The sequence below is a fragment of the Pagrus pagrus genome (genome assembly GCF_965226575.1).
Source record: "Pagrus pagrus genome assembly, contig: HAP1_SCAFFOLD_349, whole genome shotgun sequence".
Classification (NCBI taxonomy): Eukaryota; Metazoa; Chordata; class Actinopteri; order Spariformes; family Sparidae; genus Pagrus; species Pagrus pagrus.
In genome coordinates, this window is record NW_028175114.1 from 9,250 (window position 1) to 27,283 (window position 18,034).

Below are 18,034 nucleotides of genomic sequence, written 5' to 3' on the forward strand. Positions count from 1 at the left end.
GTTTTACAGACACTAGAGAGAATGGATTTTTTTGGTTCCTTTTACTCTCCACATTGTGTGGGTGGTACTATTGGGTCATAACCACCATCTAAATGATGTTAATAATAATAACAAATCTTTCAAATCGTAGACCATAGCTTTAAAGTAAAATAAATAATATCACACTTACAAGGAAATATCTTTCACTGCAAATGTTACTGAAGAGTTTAAGCAGAATTGGGATAATGTAATTCAAATATTTTCAGTAAAAGTAATGGTTGCAGTAAACTATACCAGGTTGTGACTGTTTTATTCTACCTGATCAGCAACAATGCCTCTGCACCCCCAAACTCAGGGTTGAAAAGATGGAAGGAATCTTTTGTTTATTTTCAAACGCTTTTCATCTACTGATCTTGTGTAAAAATTCACCTTTGCAAGAAGGTCTTACAGCACCATCTCCAGAATATGCGCCATCCTCTGCTGATGGTTGTTTGCGTCTCTTGCGTGTTAGTGGGATGTTATCCCCCTCATTACCTGCAACATTATTTTCTGCTGAAATACATAATTTAGTCAGACATGTTCTTCAGTTGTGCTGTAACAATGCTGACCATAAAGTGTCAAAACACTTCAGTGCCATAAAAGATTAAAGTTTTAAAATTCTATATTTGTGTTAATTTGCAAATGTATTTGAACGTTGTGAGGAAATGTACCATAAAAGACGTCATCTTGAATATGAGACAAAAATAAATGGTACAACAACCTACTTAAAAACTAAATAAAAAATACCATCAATAGAAGGTGAATGGTTTCCTTCCTCTCTGCACCCATCTTTATCAACACTACCCAGAACTTTGTCTGCAGGAGACATACCAAGCTTATAAATCTGGTCAAACAAAAAGAATGGTAGACAAAGGAAAATGGAAATCAAACATACTATTTGGATCAATTGTGTTTTCATTCAAATTCTTGTCATGGAACTCGACCAATCTTTCCTGCTCAAGTGCCATAAAAACTTTGCTGATCTTCGCGAGTTGCAGCGTCTTCTCAGCGAGTCGATAGAACTCACGATGTAGTCTGATGTCGTGGAAAGTTGGCCAGTTGGTCCATCTCCATGTCGGTCTTGTTCAGGACTGTTGAAAGGGTCGCAGAATGCTTTCACAGTTTAGTTGATGTCAATGCCTTGGGACACTTTGCACCACACGCATTTGCAAAGCCACGAATGCAGTCTGAACCATGGAAGTGTGACATAGCTGCAGGTCTCGCAAACATGTAACAATTGTCTTTAAGAACCCCTCAAGCCTCTCGCTGCTCAACAAGGATGTCTAATGCACAGAGCATTTTTTAAGTCAGAAGAATTGGAACTGGTCTGCCTCGCTTTCCTCTGATGATAATCGTTGAGAAATGTCTAAGGTGGAAAAAAGCTCTGCAGACAGTGCCCAGTTCAAATCCTCATGGGGCTCAGATGTGTCCCTTGACAAAAATGCATCCTTCCCTGCATCTGTTGAATAGCAGGGTTTGTTTTAAACAGACCTTTGCCAGATCTATCCAGGCCTTTGTAGAAGGACGTTCGGACAGCGCACCACTGCATAACCTTGGAAGTCATTTAGAAACCGGTGCGTTTTTTGAATTTCTTCAGTAAAGGGAATTAGAGTTGGTGCATTCCACTTGGCTTCAACAATGTTCCTCAGTGCTGTTGCAGAAACCATTGCATTCCACTTTTCACTGTGCACTTGCTGGAATTCTGTGGCATGCTTCACAAGTTCCTGATCATTGGATATTAGCGCCTGAGCTTTGATGAGCTTACTGACTTTTACCAGAGAGTTTCCAAGTTTAGTTGCAAGTAACGGAATGGCAAAAGTGTTTGTGCTGCTCTCATAGCCACATGTCACTTTGACAGCTCTGACCAACTCTAGGTATAATTAATAAAATCCTCCATCTTTTTTATTGTAAATTGTGTAATGTAAATATGTAAATTTCCTGGCATTAGCCAGCAGTCGTCCCAGTTCACACATTTTTTCTCGAGTGCACTGTTGATTTTTTGCTGTCATCCCACCTTTATTGAGCATGTGCTCTCCAAACTCAGTAATCACACGGTCATTTTTTTGTAATTTCTTTGACAGGACTGGGATTCATAGCACTGACAACTTCCCACAAGTGCCTGTTCATGTGCAAAATCACAAGACCTGTGTATGTACACAGAGCCTGAACACGGTTCTTTCCGGGCTTTGGTTTGATTGACCCAGGCTTGAGTTTACAAATTTGCACATGTCGCCACAGAACCTCTCTTGTAAAGAGTCCTTGGCAGTACGCACAGCTCATGATATCAGTTGCCTGCACTTCTTTTGGTGGCTGTTTCAATGGGACAAGTTGCCCCTTCCCTGACTCCATGACAGCAGCATTATGAACATAGTTGCCTCTGTGACGAATATATTCTAGCTGTTGTTTTCTCTCTTTGGATCCCTTTGGAAAGCTAAGAGCACATCCATTTTATCTTGGTGTGCACTTTCAAGATGCCTTGCAATTTTGGCATATGGCTTACTGCAATGGACACAGAAGTGTCTCTTATTGTAGACTCTTTTGCCATTTTTTTTTGGAAAGCACCAACAACTACGCTGCCATTGGGGTCCTGACTTGAGCAGGGTTCTTCTTCAATAGTGGTGACAGATGCGATGTAGTTGATGTCCAAGTCAGGTGTTGTGCCGTCACATATGGTGGGACTCTCCATACCGCAGTCATCCAGTACAACATAAAGAAAGTATTTTCTTTGTTTGGGATCATGGCTTTCATCACTGTCTTAAGGGGGGGGGGGGGTGGATACGGTACGGCACAGTGTCGCTGCACACAGTCTGTCAATCCGTGAGAGCGCGCGCACACACACAGCCTTATGGTACATCTATGTATAATGTGTGATGTGGTTAAGTCCACTTCTGTGTGGCCCTATGAGCCTATCATGCCACTACAGCTGCAGAATGGTTTAAGCTACAGATTCTGTAGAGAACAACATCAGACCTTATAGAGCAGAAGTGTATTTTCTGTTAAGATTGGTTTCATTTCTTATCAGCAGCAATACACATGAGTTAGTTGGCTGACAGGAGGAGCAGGCATAGTGCTGCAGTTATGCAAAAAGATAAAGTCAAATACAGAGATGATCTGTTAATGTGTCATACTGGATTGGATTTAGGTTTCATAATGCAAAGACCTGATGTTTAGACTTGTGAGAAATTAAATAGTTTTCCATTGAGTAACAAATATACTGTAAACACCATATCAGGATGTGAGAGCAAAAGGGGAGAAACCCCTTTTGCCGTAAGTGTCAGAGTCAGACGAGAGACAATTGCCTCTCGTCTGGGGTGTTACAGGAAGATAGATGGTAGATGAAATTTACATTCTAATGAAGTATCAAAAGGGTCACTGTCCTGGGAAAGAGACGATCCACCAAACATCAAGGGGTCATTGTTCTGGGAAGAAATGTTGTAACCCCCCACTCTGTTTTGTGTTTAAGTCAGAAACATTTGGAAGACGGGAGAGAACACTTCAGGTCTTCTCTCCATGCTGCATGTATTAAAGAGATCCGATTCATCACGCCGAGTCTACAATTCTTCTGAGATTTAGCAACTCTCAACCTCACAAATGAGAATTTCCCTTACAGACTGTACACTTAATTTTCATATCACTTGCAAGACAGTTGGTTGTGGTTGAATATGAACAGATGTCTTACAGATGTCTCTTTCCCTATTTTGCAGGTACTTGGAGTACAATGCAGGACCTGCATCACTGGCAATGGCAGACACCACACAGCAGACAATACCTTCCTTCGCGCAAAGAATCCACTTATATGCCCATTCATCCAGGCAACAGGCCATTACACAAGCCATCCTCCAGGACCATGTCATTGGATGCTCTCTGCCCCTGTCTCTAGTAGAAAATCCAAATTTTAGACACTTGCTTTCTGTCATAGACTGCAAATACACTCCTGTGTCTAGGACCAGCTTGACAGAGAAGCAGATACCTTATCTAGTCAGTAAGGTTAAGGATGACATCATCAAAGCGGTGGAAGCTCAGGCAAGTGTTGCGCTTACAACCGACCTCTGGTCTGACAGGAGGCTTCGCTCCTTCCTTGGGGTTACTGCGCATATTGCCTGCGAAGGCAAGGACTCCTACAGTTAAAAATCCTTTCTGCTGGATTGTCGGCGTTTCACAGGGAAGCACTGTGGTGAACGAATCACCTCAGAATTTTATGAAATTGTTGAGGAGTATGGCATTAGCAACAAAATAAGCTTCATTCTGACGGATAACATATCCAACATGAAGCGGGCCCTTAAAGTGAGATTGCCAGACTCAGAGCAACCTGAAAGTGACAGTGATGACCTTGATGATGAAATGATGTGGGAGGACGTAGAAGACTTTGAACAGCCGTGGTCATCAGGTGAACGCTTGTCTTGCTTCGCACACTCGCTCCAACTGGTCGTCAGTGATGGCATGAAAGAAGTGAAGGTAATTGCAAGAGCCATTGCTAAGGCCACCAAGTTCACAACCCTGCTTCACAGCAGTTCTAAGGTCAGAGACATGTTTGAGACCCACCTCGGGGCTAATAAATCTATCCCGGCAGCTAACAATACACGCTGGAATAGCACCTTAAGACAGTTAAAAGCTCTCACCAGACTTGACCACCGGGCTGTCACAGAAATGTGCAGCGAATGTGATACAGATAATATTGCGTTTTCAGTCCGAGAATGGGCCCAGCTGAAAGACCTTTGTACTGTGCTTGAGCCTTTTTCTGAGGCAAGAGACCTCACAGAAGGAGATATTGTGGTTACCATCAGCATGTTGGTCCCCACCGTCCTGGACTTAAGAACTTACCTCAACAAGATGGAAGTGCAGCTGCCGCAGATTGTGACAATAGTTAGAGCACTAAAAAAGTCTTCAGAGAAGAGGTTCTCAGGGATCTTCAGAAGGATCAACATGGAGCAGGGGGATCCCGAGGAGCCATTTAATCATCGGATCTACTTCCTTGCCGCCACCGGCATAACTTTTTTAAATGATGATGACCCTTGCTGCTATTGTGTCACGTGATTTGATTGGCTGGTTTCGCACGCAGACGGCACGTTACATTTGACCTTTTGACGTTGCTTGGCGTAGGCTATTAACCGCTAGCTTGCGAGTTAGCATCATGGACCGATTTACTTTCGTTATCCCAAAAAAACGAGTGAGAGTGGACGATGGCGGTTGCGGCGATTCACACACACATTCCAGCGCCAGCGTGGAGGATAGAGTGATGGTGCCAAACGTGGAGAATGAGAATGAAGGGGAGGATGAAGACAAGGAAGAGGCATTAACTGGAACGGCGTCAGCGGAATCAGCGGCGACTGCTGCATCCGCAGAGGGTTTATTTCCAACAACAACAGACTCTGACTCTGAGACCGGAGGTAATGCTAACAGACACGAAAATGAGAACGGTGCCGAGATGGAAGGGCGTGCTTCAACGAGCGGTGAAACTGTGGTCACGGGCGGCAGGAATCTTGGTGGCCCTGTGGATTTGAGCCAAGACCCAGCAGAGGGACCGAGGCGGCCTCAACTCCAGTCATACATGCGTCAGAGATTTGGATCCCATTCCCAGCCAACTTTAAGGAGTTTTAACTACTTGTGGTTCAAACAGTATTCGTGGCTGCAATACTCGCTGTCAATTGATGAGGCCATTTGCCATGCCTGTAGGCATTTTTTCCACCACCTTGGCCATGGGCCGAGTCACACAGAAAAGAGCTTCACCCATGCCGGGTTCACAAACTGGAGAAAAGGAGCAGAGAAACTGGCTCAGCACAATGCAAGTGCTTCTCACAGACTAGCCATGGAAGGATGGTGTGAGTTTAAGGAAAAACAGAAAAGCGGGTCGAGGATTTTGACGCACCTTGATACTGGACATAGCAAGATTGTACAAGAAAACAGGCAGTACATGCAAGCAGTGGTGGAGTCACTGCAGTTTACAGCTTGTCAAACGATTGGACAGAGGGGGCACAGAGAGGATGAGCAGTCCACCAACAGAGGTAATTTCCTTGAACTGTTAAATCTGCTGGGGAAATTTGACAGTACTGTGTCAAAGAAATTATCTAGTGGACCCGGTAATGCTAAATATGTGCACCATGATATTCAAAATGAGCTGATTGATATTATGTCCAGCATGGTGAGAGAACAAGTAAGCAACGAGGTTAAGCTAGGAGAGCACTTTGCTCAAATGGTGGATGAAACAAAAATTGTGAGCAAGAAAGAGCAGATATCTGTTGTTCTGCGTTGCCTAAATAATGACAACATTCATGAGGAGTTTCTGGACTTTATCCCTGCAGATGGCTTGGATGCACAGTCTTTACTCAAGTCAGTTAAACAGACATTGGCTAAGTGCAACATAGACAAAAATGCATGCATTGCACAGTGCTATGACGGGGCATCTGTCATGTCCGGGTGCAACAACGGTGTCCAGGAAAAATTACGCCAAGAAGTGCCACATGCACTTTACATCCATTGCGAAGCGCACAGACTAAACTTAGTTTTAGTTGACTGTGTGCATAATGTGAAACCAGTTGCAGAATGCTTTGCAACAGTCCAGATGCTGTACAACTTTTTTTCTGGGGCAGTGACACACAAGGTGTTCATGGAGAAACAGCAAGAACTCGAGCCCATTAAACGAACAGCAGAACTGAAAAGACTATCAGATACCAGATGGGCCTGCCAATATTCTACACTGTGGGCAATAAAAAGAACAATCCCTTCTATCTTAGCAACTCTTGTGGATGTGAGCAACCAGACGAATGCTCATAGAGCTACTGAAGCGAAATCACTGATTGGACTTATTGATGCACAGTTTGTTCTGCACATCTATATGCTGGAGAGCATATTTAGTCTCACAAAAACCTTATCTGATCATCTACAGGCCACAGATTTGGAGCTGGCATCTGCCATTGACCTGGTCTTTGCAGTTGTTGATGCCCTCAATGACAAACGCAATGCTGAAACATGGACAAAAATCTGGGACTGTGCCAGTGACATGTGTGAGTCACTTAGCATTGACATGCAGCGCCCACAAGTGAGGAGAAAAAAACAGCCCCGCCACCTGCTGGAGTTTGTGGTGAACAGCCAAACAGGATCAAAAGAGCCACTGGAAACTTCAGATGACTATTGCAAGCACTGCTTTTTCCCCAGTAATCGACAGATTAATCAGTGAATTGAACAGGCGATTTTCTTCTGAAAGCTGCCACATTCTGGAAGGAGCAGCAGCTGTTAACCCCAAACACAAGACATTCATGGACAAAAATGCCCTTTTGCCCATGGCTAAACACTATAGAGTCTTGGAGGAAAACCTTGGAGCAGAACTTCACCAGGTAAAAAGACTTATTGTGAGGAAAAAACAAAGTGGGGACGTTGTCAGCACCACCCATGATGTGCTGGTGCTATTGAGGACATACAAGGATGCTTTTGTCGACCTGTGCAAACTTGTGTGCATCTCCATGACACTGCCCATCACATCAGCTGCATGTGAGAGGAGTTTTTCCTGCTTACGGCGTTTAAAAACCTACCTCAGGAACAGAAGTGGAGATGCCCGAACCAGCAATCTGGGTGTGCTGGCAATCAGCTCCAAAAAGGACCAAAGAACTGGATGTGGATGCAGTCATTGACCGCTTCGCAGCTAATCACAACAACAGGCGGATCATTCTCTTATGACTAGTGAGTACACAATTCTTTTTTGACAGGTCTGAATTATGCTACTTATTGTTTGCCTATTATTATACCTGTTGTATTTATCCTGTGTGTGTGTGTGTGTGTGTGTGTGTGTGTGTGTTTGTGTGTGTGTGTGTGTGTGTTTGTGTATTTGTGCGTCTCACTCAGTTAGTTTCAGTGGAGCCCTAAAAGGAGGGGAGAACAGAGGAGGATGGGAGTGGAGAGGAGTTTATAGGACACACAAGAGGAGTGACACACAAGTTATGTAGCCTGTAACAGTTTATTTTGTTAGATGGCTTTGTATATTTAACTATATACTGTGCTACATTTGTTGCTGCTCACAGTTGGACTATTTTGTAAATCTACAGATGTTCTCTGTGGTGCTTGTTAAAATAATTCACAGTGTTTATGATGTTACATGTTACAGCCTGAAACACAAGTCGGACAAGATCTGGAACCCTTTCTATTTAGTTTTGGAGTGATGGTGATCAGCTGCTGTTTTTGTTTTGTGCCGTCATGTTATTTGGTTGGGGACATAAATACTGGGTTGATTGTATGATTGTTTTGATAATTGAAGTAAAGCCAAACACAAAACCCTTATGTACAGTATATTAACCCGGGATCAATAAATCTTATTATTAAGATTATTTTTTTGGTGTTTGTTGTGTCAGAATTCACTAGCACCTCCTATAAACAATCCGGCCCCCCCCCCCATGGACCCCCCAGTAATAAATCTCTGGAGCCGCCACTACTTGTCCCCAGTTTGGTTTGAGCTGGGTAGATTTAGATGTCCATAATGGGGACATCTGTCTGGTAGCTGAAGTCCGTGGTATAAAGTGTGACGAGGAAAGGAGAGAGGACAGTCCCTTGTGGAGCCCCGGTGTTGCTGACCACAGCATCTGACACACAGTTCCGCAAGCGCACGTACTGTGGTCGGCCAGTGAGGTAATCCACAATCCAAGACACAAGGGGGGGATCCACCAGCATCGCCGTCAGCTTGTCACCCAGTAGAGCAGGCCTGATGGTATTGAAAGCACTGGAGAAGTCAAAGAAAGTGACCCTCACAGTGCTCCCCGGCATGTCCAGGTGGGCGTAGACACGGTTCAGCAGGAAGATAATGGCATCCCCGACTCCAATCCGGGGCCGGTAGGCGAACTGGAGGGGATCCAGGTGCGGCCTGACCATAGGCCTGAGCTGCTCCAGGACGAGTCTCTCAAGGGTCTTCATGATATGTGACGTCAGTGCCACCGGTCCGAGAAACCACTGGGCTGCGGCGTCTTTGGCACTGGAACGAGGCAGGACGTCTTCCATATCACAGGGACCTTCTGGAGGCTAAGGCTCATGTTGAAGACACGATGAAGCACTCCACAGAGCTGTTCGGCGCAGGCTCTGAGAACCCGTGGGCTGAAACCGTCAGGGCCTGCAGCCTTACCGGCGGGGAGTTTGCTCAGCTGTCTCCTGACATGAAGCGGTGTAAACAGTGCAGGTCGAGAAGGGGGAGAGTTGGAGTCCACAATGAGAGGAGGCCAGGTAGCATGGGAGCCAGAGTAGGTGTGAGGAGTGGGGGATGGGTGTGAGGTGCTCAAGAAGTTGGATGGGGTGCTAGCAGGAGGAGGAGGGGGGGTCTGAAGCTGTGGTGGCTGGAGACAGTCAACAGGAGAGCCAGCAGGGGCCAGGGCTGCAGTGTCAAATCTATTGAAGAATAGATTTAACTCATTGGCCCTAGCCACACTACCATCAGCTCCACCGCTAGTTGGTCTGAAGCCGGTAATGGTCCTCATACCACTCCAGACCTCCCTCATGTTATTCTGCTGGAGTTTCCACTCCAGCTTCCTTCTGTAGCCGTCCTTAGCCTCTTTGATCTTGACATTCAGGTCCCTCTGAATGTCCCTCAGCTCCTCCTCTTTTGTAAGTCAAGGCTTGTTGTTTGGGTAACAGCGCACAGTCCTTGCTGGGACAATGCCCTCCACACAGAAATTAATGTAGTCCGTAATGCACTCAGTAAGGCCATCAATGTCCTCTCCGTGTGGCTCACAGAGTACATTCCAGTCAGTCACCTCAAAGCAGCCCTGCAGTGCCTCATAGCAGTCCTCTGACCATGTCCTCACTGTGTTTGTGGTCACAGGCAGCCTCTTCACTAGAGCAGGGGGTGAGAAGCACCAGGTTGTGATCTGATCTTCCCAGTGGGGGGAGAGACGTGGAGGTGTATGCGTCCTTTACATTAGCATACAGCAGGTCCAGGGTCTTCTCCTCTCTGGTTTTACAGGTCACATACTGGGTGGATTTCGGGAGTGTTTTTTTAATGGAGACATGGTTGAAGTCACCCGAGATTATAATGAGAGCACTCGGGTGAGCAGTCTGTAGTCCGGCTATTGTCGAGTGGATGACGTCGCATGCCGACGTCGGGTTAGCGGACGGTGGAATATACACAGCCACGACAATAGCATGTGAGAATTCATGGGGTACAGAGTAGGGACGGAGAGCCACAGCTAACAGTTCAATATCCGGGCTGCAGATGCGGTCTTTGATAGTAATGTGACCAGGATTGCACCACCTGTTGTTCACATAAACAGCAAGCCCCCCTCCTTTGCGCTTACCGCTCATAGTGCAGTCCCTGTCAGCCTGGACAGTGTGGAAACCCTCCATGGAAACATTGTGAAAACATTGTGAAACATTGTGCTTATAATGGCCTTTGAATAAATATATGGCATCATTGGCCTTTGAATAATATTTGCATATCGTTGTGATTGATTAAGCATTAGGCCTATGCCATTTCAGTGATGCTGATATTATACGGTGTAATTTGGCTACTATAATTGGAAATAATGCAATTTCAAGTTGATAATTGTGTGTATCTTTTATATTTAAAATTCACGTTTCATCTACAAATTAGGTACAATTTAAATCATATTTAATTTAAATCATAACATATTTCCCATAGACTTTTTTTGAGGTGCAGGGTGGTGTTGGAGGCTTGTTATTTTGTTAGATGACTTTGGGACTATAGTCATGTCAGTCCTTAACAGCACTCAAGAAGTCAATCCTCAAATAGTGTAGAAATAGCGGTCATGCAATTGCTACACATATTTGATGCATTATGATACATGCACTGTCTCTGTATTATTGTGCCTGTAGTTGAAATAATACAATCTCATATTTATACTAAGCAGCTGAACCCAATATGGTGCTTATGTTCTACAACTCATGCAAAATGGCAAAAAAAAAAAGTTTTCTTTTGGTCTCGGTCTTGAGCTGAACTAGTCTTGGTCTTGACTTGGTCTGTCATGGTCTTGGTACTCGATACTCTCTGGTCTTGGTAGTGTCTTGGTCTCGGTTTAGGCAGTCTTGACTAAAAGTCTAGTTGTCACACATCTTGAGAACAAGAAGCTTAGTGGGGACATTTCACACACCCCGTTGTCATCATTTATGGGGACCAGTTGTCTCCAGGTCATCAGAAACCTCACACAAAGTTTGTACTCGTACACCAGAGTAAAAGTGCATTGTGGGGACGTCATGAATTTCCCTGATTAGAGCAATATTTCTGTCCAAGGAAAATGTCTACTAAAGTTCAGATCTATCCTAAATGTCCCTTAAATCATCTGCCTTATGGGTGCAGTAGATCAAACTGTATGGCTCACCTGATTCACAATAGATTTCCCTCATATTGACCTTACTTGTTGCATTTACTTGCTTAAAGATAACAACAGCACTAAAAGAAGACTCACAGAGACTCCAGAAGTTAACATCAACTATGAACGTACCTGTTGATAAGTGTCCTGTGGACAAGAAGCATCAGTTATCTCCATCTCTGTAACGACAGCATGGTTGGAGCCTGTGACAGGAGGAACATCCCTTGTGGTTGTGGTCGTCTGCAATGATTTCATGGAAGAAAAAAAATAAAAAATATGTTAAGCAATTGGTCAATTTGATGTTAACACTAATAATATTCAATTAGAGTAATACATTTCCTTAAGGACGTAGCTCTAAAGATAAAGACATGCCTACACACCAGACTTCAGAGGAAAACAAACACCCAATTCTACTGCATTTTTTCCTACAATTACTTCAGCTATTGTGTGCTGTCACACATCTTGAAAACAAGAAGCTTAGTGGGGACATTTCACACACCACGTTGTCATCATTTATGGGGACCAGTTGTCTCCAGGTCATCAGAAACAAAAAAAGTTTGTACTCGTACACCAGAGTAAAAGTGCACTGTGGGGACGTTGTGAATGTCCCCGATTAGAGTAATATTTCTGCCAAAGGAAAACATGTCTATTAAAGTTCAGATCTGTCCTAAATGTCATAAATTCGTGAAAGTATTCATACACAGATTGATTAGATTTCATTTATTTTTCAAATGACGCTACATTCAACCACCATGTTATTCTAAGACAATAAACCCTACACACTTAAACACTGTGCAGTTGTGACACAAACTTGCATTCGCCATGGGCAGTCATCTCCTCCATAGTCATATGTAATTTCCTCACCTTCCTTTATGTCACATAAGTGTGGTCTTCCTTCCACATCAATTTTTTTCATCTTACAATTTGGATGTCTGTGTTCATTTTTATTTATTTATTTATCTATTTGATTAGGACAATGCATATTAATCAACATATCAGCAAAAAGCATCAATGTAAATATGCCGGAGTTAGCACAGTTGCTAAATTTTATCCGTTGTCCTAAGGCAGGATAAAACATGTAGAAATCTTACAAAAAATAAGTCTTGCTTCACATCAAAGTTAAAAGTCCATACACAAAGTAGAAAAGCAGAAGTGGTTACCCATGAGAGCATCATCATTAACTAAACACCCAAATAAACCGTCTTCTCTGGAGGCATCAATACTTAAAAAGGATAAAAAAAACAAGTAAAGGGAGGGGGAAAATATTACAGAAATGAAAATAGTCTCCTACAGGTCCTATACAATTATTTGTTTTAACTTTGATACATTTCGAAATGTATTTCATTTACATTGCAGGATCATATTAGCAGATGGCAAAATGGCGATCACTGATTGTGCAAGCCTGTATGTCAAATTTAACAATGTATATAACTATAAAGCAGTATAGTAACTGAAAATCTTACCACCATGTTTTCCCTCTCCACTTGAATGCAAACAAAAATGCAGAGCATGAGGAGTGGTAAGAGCTTCTTCTCCTCTGGGCTTTGTCATCATCAATCAAATCTCCCCTGTATTCAACTACAAAGTCTCCTTTGCAGAATGAACCTTGGGTGAATAAACCACGTCCTGTAAGAAAAAAATAAGACAAAAAAAAAAATTATGTCCACTACAATTGTTTTTTGATCTGTTGCTTAATGTATTAAAAAATACACACTGTAGATAAAGAGCGAGAATAATGACTAATTTGAATTTATGAAAAAGTGGTAGTGGTGTGCTCATGCCCTGTCTTTATACTGTCAAACTCAAGAAAATGCTGGGGCTCTTAAAGAAAAGGGTCAACATGAGAAAAAAATGTTTTCAGCCACGAAGCTGCTGCTGAGGTGATACATGCAGGCAGTGCATCACCTCAGCAGAGGGAGGAGGACAGGGTGAATGGCTGTTACTGACTGACGTCTGTATTCTTTATCCTTTCTAAACTTCACTCAATATTATGATTTTAAGGAATATGTATTTATGTTTACCTACATTTTGACTCATTTCCAGTGATATATTAGTTTATATAGTGATGTTCCTGCTGTTAGCTTTACTGTTGCTGCTCTAGAAACAATAAATAATAATAGATAAAAAATTCTTATTATCTGTTTAGCACATAAACAAAAACATGAGTTCACTCAAGCAATACAGGCAAAGGCACCGAAGCAACAAACACTCGTGGATACTTTCCAAAGGAAAAAGAAATATCCTCGAGTCAGCGACATGACAACAAATATTACAGAGGTCATTGAATTCATCGCTCTGGATAACCAGCCCACCTCTGTGGTAGAGGATCAGGGTTTACTTACTGACTTTGTTTACTTGTTGTTTTTGTTAAACTAATGAAAACCAATGTTGCAATAGGGTATGCAGAATAAGAAAGAGCCATATGAAAGTATTTACTTTGTTTCAACAAAATAAAAAAAAGCTATTAAGAACAGCTTGGATGCAGGTGTTTTTTTTCGTAATGCAGCTGTATTATCTAAGAAAATATTGGGCTAAGTATCGGATTAATAATTATAATAATAATAATTAAATGACTCAGATCGGGATCAAACTGCAAAGAAATTAATAAAAAATGAGATAGCTTAGGCATCAGTTCTAGTAAAATATGGTTACAGGGTTTTAAACAATATGTTACCCAAGTAGCATATGGACTCTTCCCCTTAGCAAGCTGAAAAACAGCAAGCGTAAACATTCCATTTTTACCATCTCTTTTTTTTTTTATTGTGCTATTCCAGCTCAATTTCTGTTAAATCCAGCTTGAACTTAGTTGTGAAATATTGAGTTTATTGTGTAATGAAATCAATCAGTACAGTGGGGCCCCCAAATCCTTCATTTAACATACTGTTCATTTATTATTTTCTTCTATGATACATATATATATACACATATATTCTCTGAATTTGATTTCCACTGGCATGATTTAGGTTACACGTCCACTACATTCTTAATTAATATTCTAAGCAAAACCTGGCTTGCTACACTGTTTAATGACTATAACCAACCAACACTAAATCTTCCATATTAACTGCGCCTCGTCTGAAATGCATGGCTCTAAAAACTTTGCCCACTTCAATATGGTTGGATTATCGTAGCCCACATAAGCATGACTTCAGGTCAAATTGTGATCAAGTCAAGTGCATTGTGCTGCGAAACCAACCACCCATCCCCCCACACCAGGTGTGATGGACTCAGTGAATATAGCCGCTACATTCCTACCGTGGCAAACATAAAATATAAAAAATAAATAAAATAACTGACACCCGAACATACAAATGACCTTAATTTTAATGAGTCAGTCCACCCTGGTGACCGAAAACTCTGATAACTGTCTTAAGCTGACTGTGACTGTTAGCAAGTGCTAATTTATGATACACCTGTGTTCGGCAAGCGACCTTTAAACAAGAAAGCCGACAGTTTTAGTAAATAAAAAATGGCTACACAACGCATCAAACTATCATGGCTTGTCATGGTTACGCTACTGTATATTTTAATGAAATACTTAGTACTTACTGAACACGCTGCTTGTTATACCCTGTTTCATCGACTTCAGCGGTGGCACGGCGCTGTAACGCTGGCGGTTGTATGATAGTCCACTTCCTGTTAGATTTCACATTAAAAGCCTACCGGCGGAAGTGACAATGTAATGGCGATTTAATGAAGGGAAGGTAACGTGCTACTCAGCGAATTAAACGGGTTTCCTAGTCTGGTCTGCAGGGGCTTTGTCACAAATCATTTTGCTTGCCATAAGAGCAGATATTGAGATCTCATATCTCAATTAACATATATAAATATATATTTGTTTTCCCCTTTTCATTGCTTTTAGAAATGGAATCATGGACAATATAGAAAATATATACAAAACAAAAATATATAACAAAAAAAACCTCTTCAGTGTCAAAGTGAAAACAGATTTCTACAAAATGATGTAAATTAACTGAATATATATAATGTAAAATAAGTGACTGCATAAGTATTTGCCCCTTAAAGTCAGTATTTAGTAGATGCACCTTTGGCCTCAATACAATCACCGAGTCTGTGTGTGTGTGGATAGATCTTAATCAGGCCTGCACATCTGGACACTGCAATTTTACTCCATTCTTCTTTGCAAAACTGCTCAAGCTCTGTGAGGTTGAATGGGGGTCGGGTGTGAACAGCCCTTTTCAAGTCCAGCCACAAATTCTCTATTGGACTGAGGTCTAGGCTTTGACTGGGCCACTCCAGAACATTCACCTTGTTGTCTTTAAACCATTTCTGTGTTGCATTAGCTGTTTGCTTCAGGTCATTGTCTTTCTGGAAAATAAATCTTCTCCCAAGTAGTAGTTGCAGACTGCATCAGGATGTCCTCCAGGATTTCCCTATATTTTGCTTCATTCATTAAACCCTCTCCCCACAGCATGATGCTGCCACCACCATGCTTCACAGGGGGGATGGTATGTTTGTGGTGATGTTCAGTGTTTGGTGTCTGCAAAACATAGCATCTAGTCTGATTCATTTTGGTCTCATCAGACCAAAGAAACTTCTTCCAGTTGACCTTGGAGTCTCCCGCATGCCTTTGGGTGAACACTAGTTGAGGTTTAATGGAGGATGTAACTACAGGTGTGTATCTATCGCGAGTCTCGTTGATTTTGTTTGGCACGGCTTCCGTAGTGCAAACGCTGTGAGGGAGACTCGCGTGAACGCGGGAGCATGCCTCCAAACAAATTTAGTATAGTGACTGTTTAGGCTAGAAAAATGTACTAAATGACGTTGTTTCGAGTAAACTCTGGATGTCACCACTTCAGGACACTTGGATTGCAGCGGACGAGCAGTATGGAGGAATATTACAAAGTTTTTCTGTAGTTTTATGGACCTTTTCGTTTCGGACGCCATTAACGCTCGTTATATGGATTATTGCTGCCGGAGGGTACCCCCGCGGGTCTCCAGCTGCACTTTGAGGAATAAGAAACTACACCGGACTTAGAGTGAACTTTTCCTTTAAAGGTTTCAGTAAAAAGAAAGGAATATTTTTATCATCTCCCTAGTTTGTCAATGGACACACCATAATTAATAACTCATTAAACTGCTAGTATGGATGTACGTTTGATTGTGTGATTTTCTCCCTAAATCTCCTAAAAAAGTTGGAAAATGGAAAATAACCGCAGAGTCTGACACTTAATTGCTCGACAATCTGCTCTAGGATTGTTGGACAAATGAAGACGAGCATACTGTGTATTTAACACTGAAACCATGCTTAACTGTAGCCATCATCCTTTGCAAAGTGTTGTTGTGCTCACATCACACGAGGCACCATAATGTAGTGCTTCATGCAAGAGTTTTGGGTTAAATTTGGCTATCAATAATAATTAATGATTATCAGGGACAATTATTAATTATGATTACTAATAAGATCCAATTTACATTAGATCACCTTGGGGCACCACCCTTGAAGAAGGGAAAATATAGCCAATTCACCAAATCAGTCTCAGGAAAGGTACTAAACTGTTTGTAACTCTGATTAATAATTAATTTAATAACTACAACCAATATCACCATAACAGCTAGTAATGGTCGAAGGATTTTGGAGCTCTTGACAGAGTAGAGGTTGGCAACATTCACTCTTGTACAATATTAAATAGACAACATGTGGGTTAAAAAGTCTTTTATTCAACACAAAGATGAAAACACACTAACTAACATGTACTATATACAGGTGTGTGTGTATGTGTATGTGTATGTGTGTGTGTGAGTGTGTGTCTGGCAGAACAAAGAAACAATGGTGGTCACTGATATCACATGTGGGTGTGATATGCTCCAGGCTTAAGGAATGTGTGTGTGTGTGTGTGTGTGTGTGTGTGTGTGTGTGTGTGTGTGTGTGTGTGTGTGTGTGTGTGTGTGTGTGTGTGTGACGTGATGCCAGGTTATAGAAGATGGTTTGTTGCATGCAAAGACCCTGAGTCTGTGTGAAGCATCATTCGACTAATGTCAAATTAGCCGTCTAGGAAAGCAAACTACCAGTAACCTGACCTGAGATCACAATAACACTCAAACAGTGGACACACATAAATTGAACACATTTGCATTACATCAACCAGAGTTTAAAGTCCTGTGCTTAGCCGTGCTATGCTATGCTATCTAAGCCCAGTTCAACGTTACCAGTCTTTGAAGAAAAGGTGCTGGTGGTTGCAGGAGAACGTTGGGATTCCATTGTTGAATGTTGTTCTTGCTGTGCAAGGACTGATGAAAGTCGGCAGAGGAGGAAACGGTTCGCTCCTTTCCTTTGCAGGGATAGCGGCTCAGTGCTAACTTGCTTGATGTTCCTCAGATTGTGAAGTTAGCTGGCAAGCTTTGCGTCGCAGCTGCTGGTGCTAACTGATCAGGAATACTGGCAGGACCTCGTGTCGCTGCAGTGAGGAGAAGTTCTTTGGGCCTGCTGCAAATGAAGCTTGCAGCTCTCCGCAGCTGTTAGGCCCAGAAGAGATCTTGAGGGCAGGCAGCCCCGTGGGGGGGGGAGATGGAGAGGAGCCCTTGAGGATAAGAAGTTGGAGGAGAAGAGAGGCGCGAGGAGAAGAGAGCTTGTGGAGAAGAGAGAGAACAAAGGAAGGCGCTGGAGTTTTGACTCTCTGATCAGAGGGGGGTCTGTCACCCTGACCAATAGTAGCTCAAAGCTGAATTTTGCACCTAGGTGTGAAGAATGGGGAATT

General features: G+C 42.5%; 1 long non-coding RNA gene across 2 annotated transcripts; it reads right to left on the bottom strand.

Annotated features, from left to right (window-relative positions):
• Positions 1-225: 225 nt before the first annotated feature.
• LOC311254116 lies at positions 226-14,946 on the bottom strand. Of its 2 annotated transcripts, none has more exons than XR_014622205.1 (4): positions 14,865-14,946; positions 12,779-12,941; positions 11,448-11,555; positions 226-528 (listed from the first exon to the last, which is right to left on the bottom strand). It is a non-coding gene; the product is annotated as an uncharacterized lncRNA (long non-coding RNA). The 2 variants fall into 2 exon arrangements; XR_014622206.1 differs by having other exon boundaries at positions 226-531.
• Between the last annotated feature and the right edge of the window lie 3,088 nt (positions 14,947-18,034).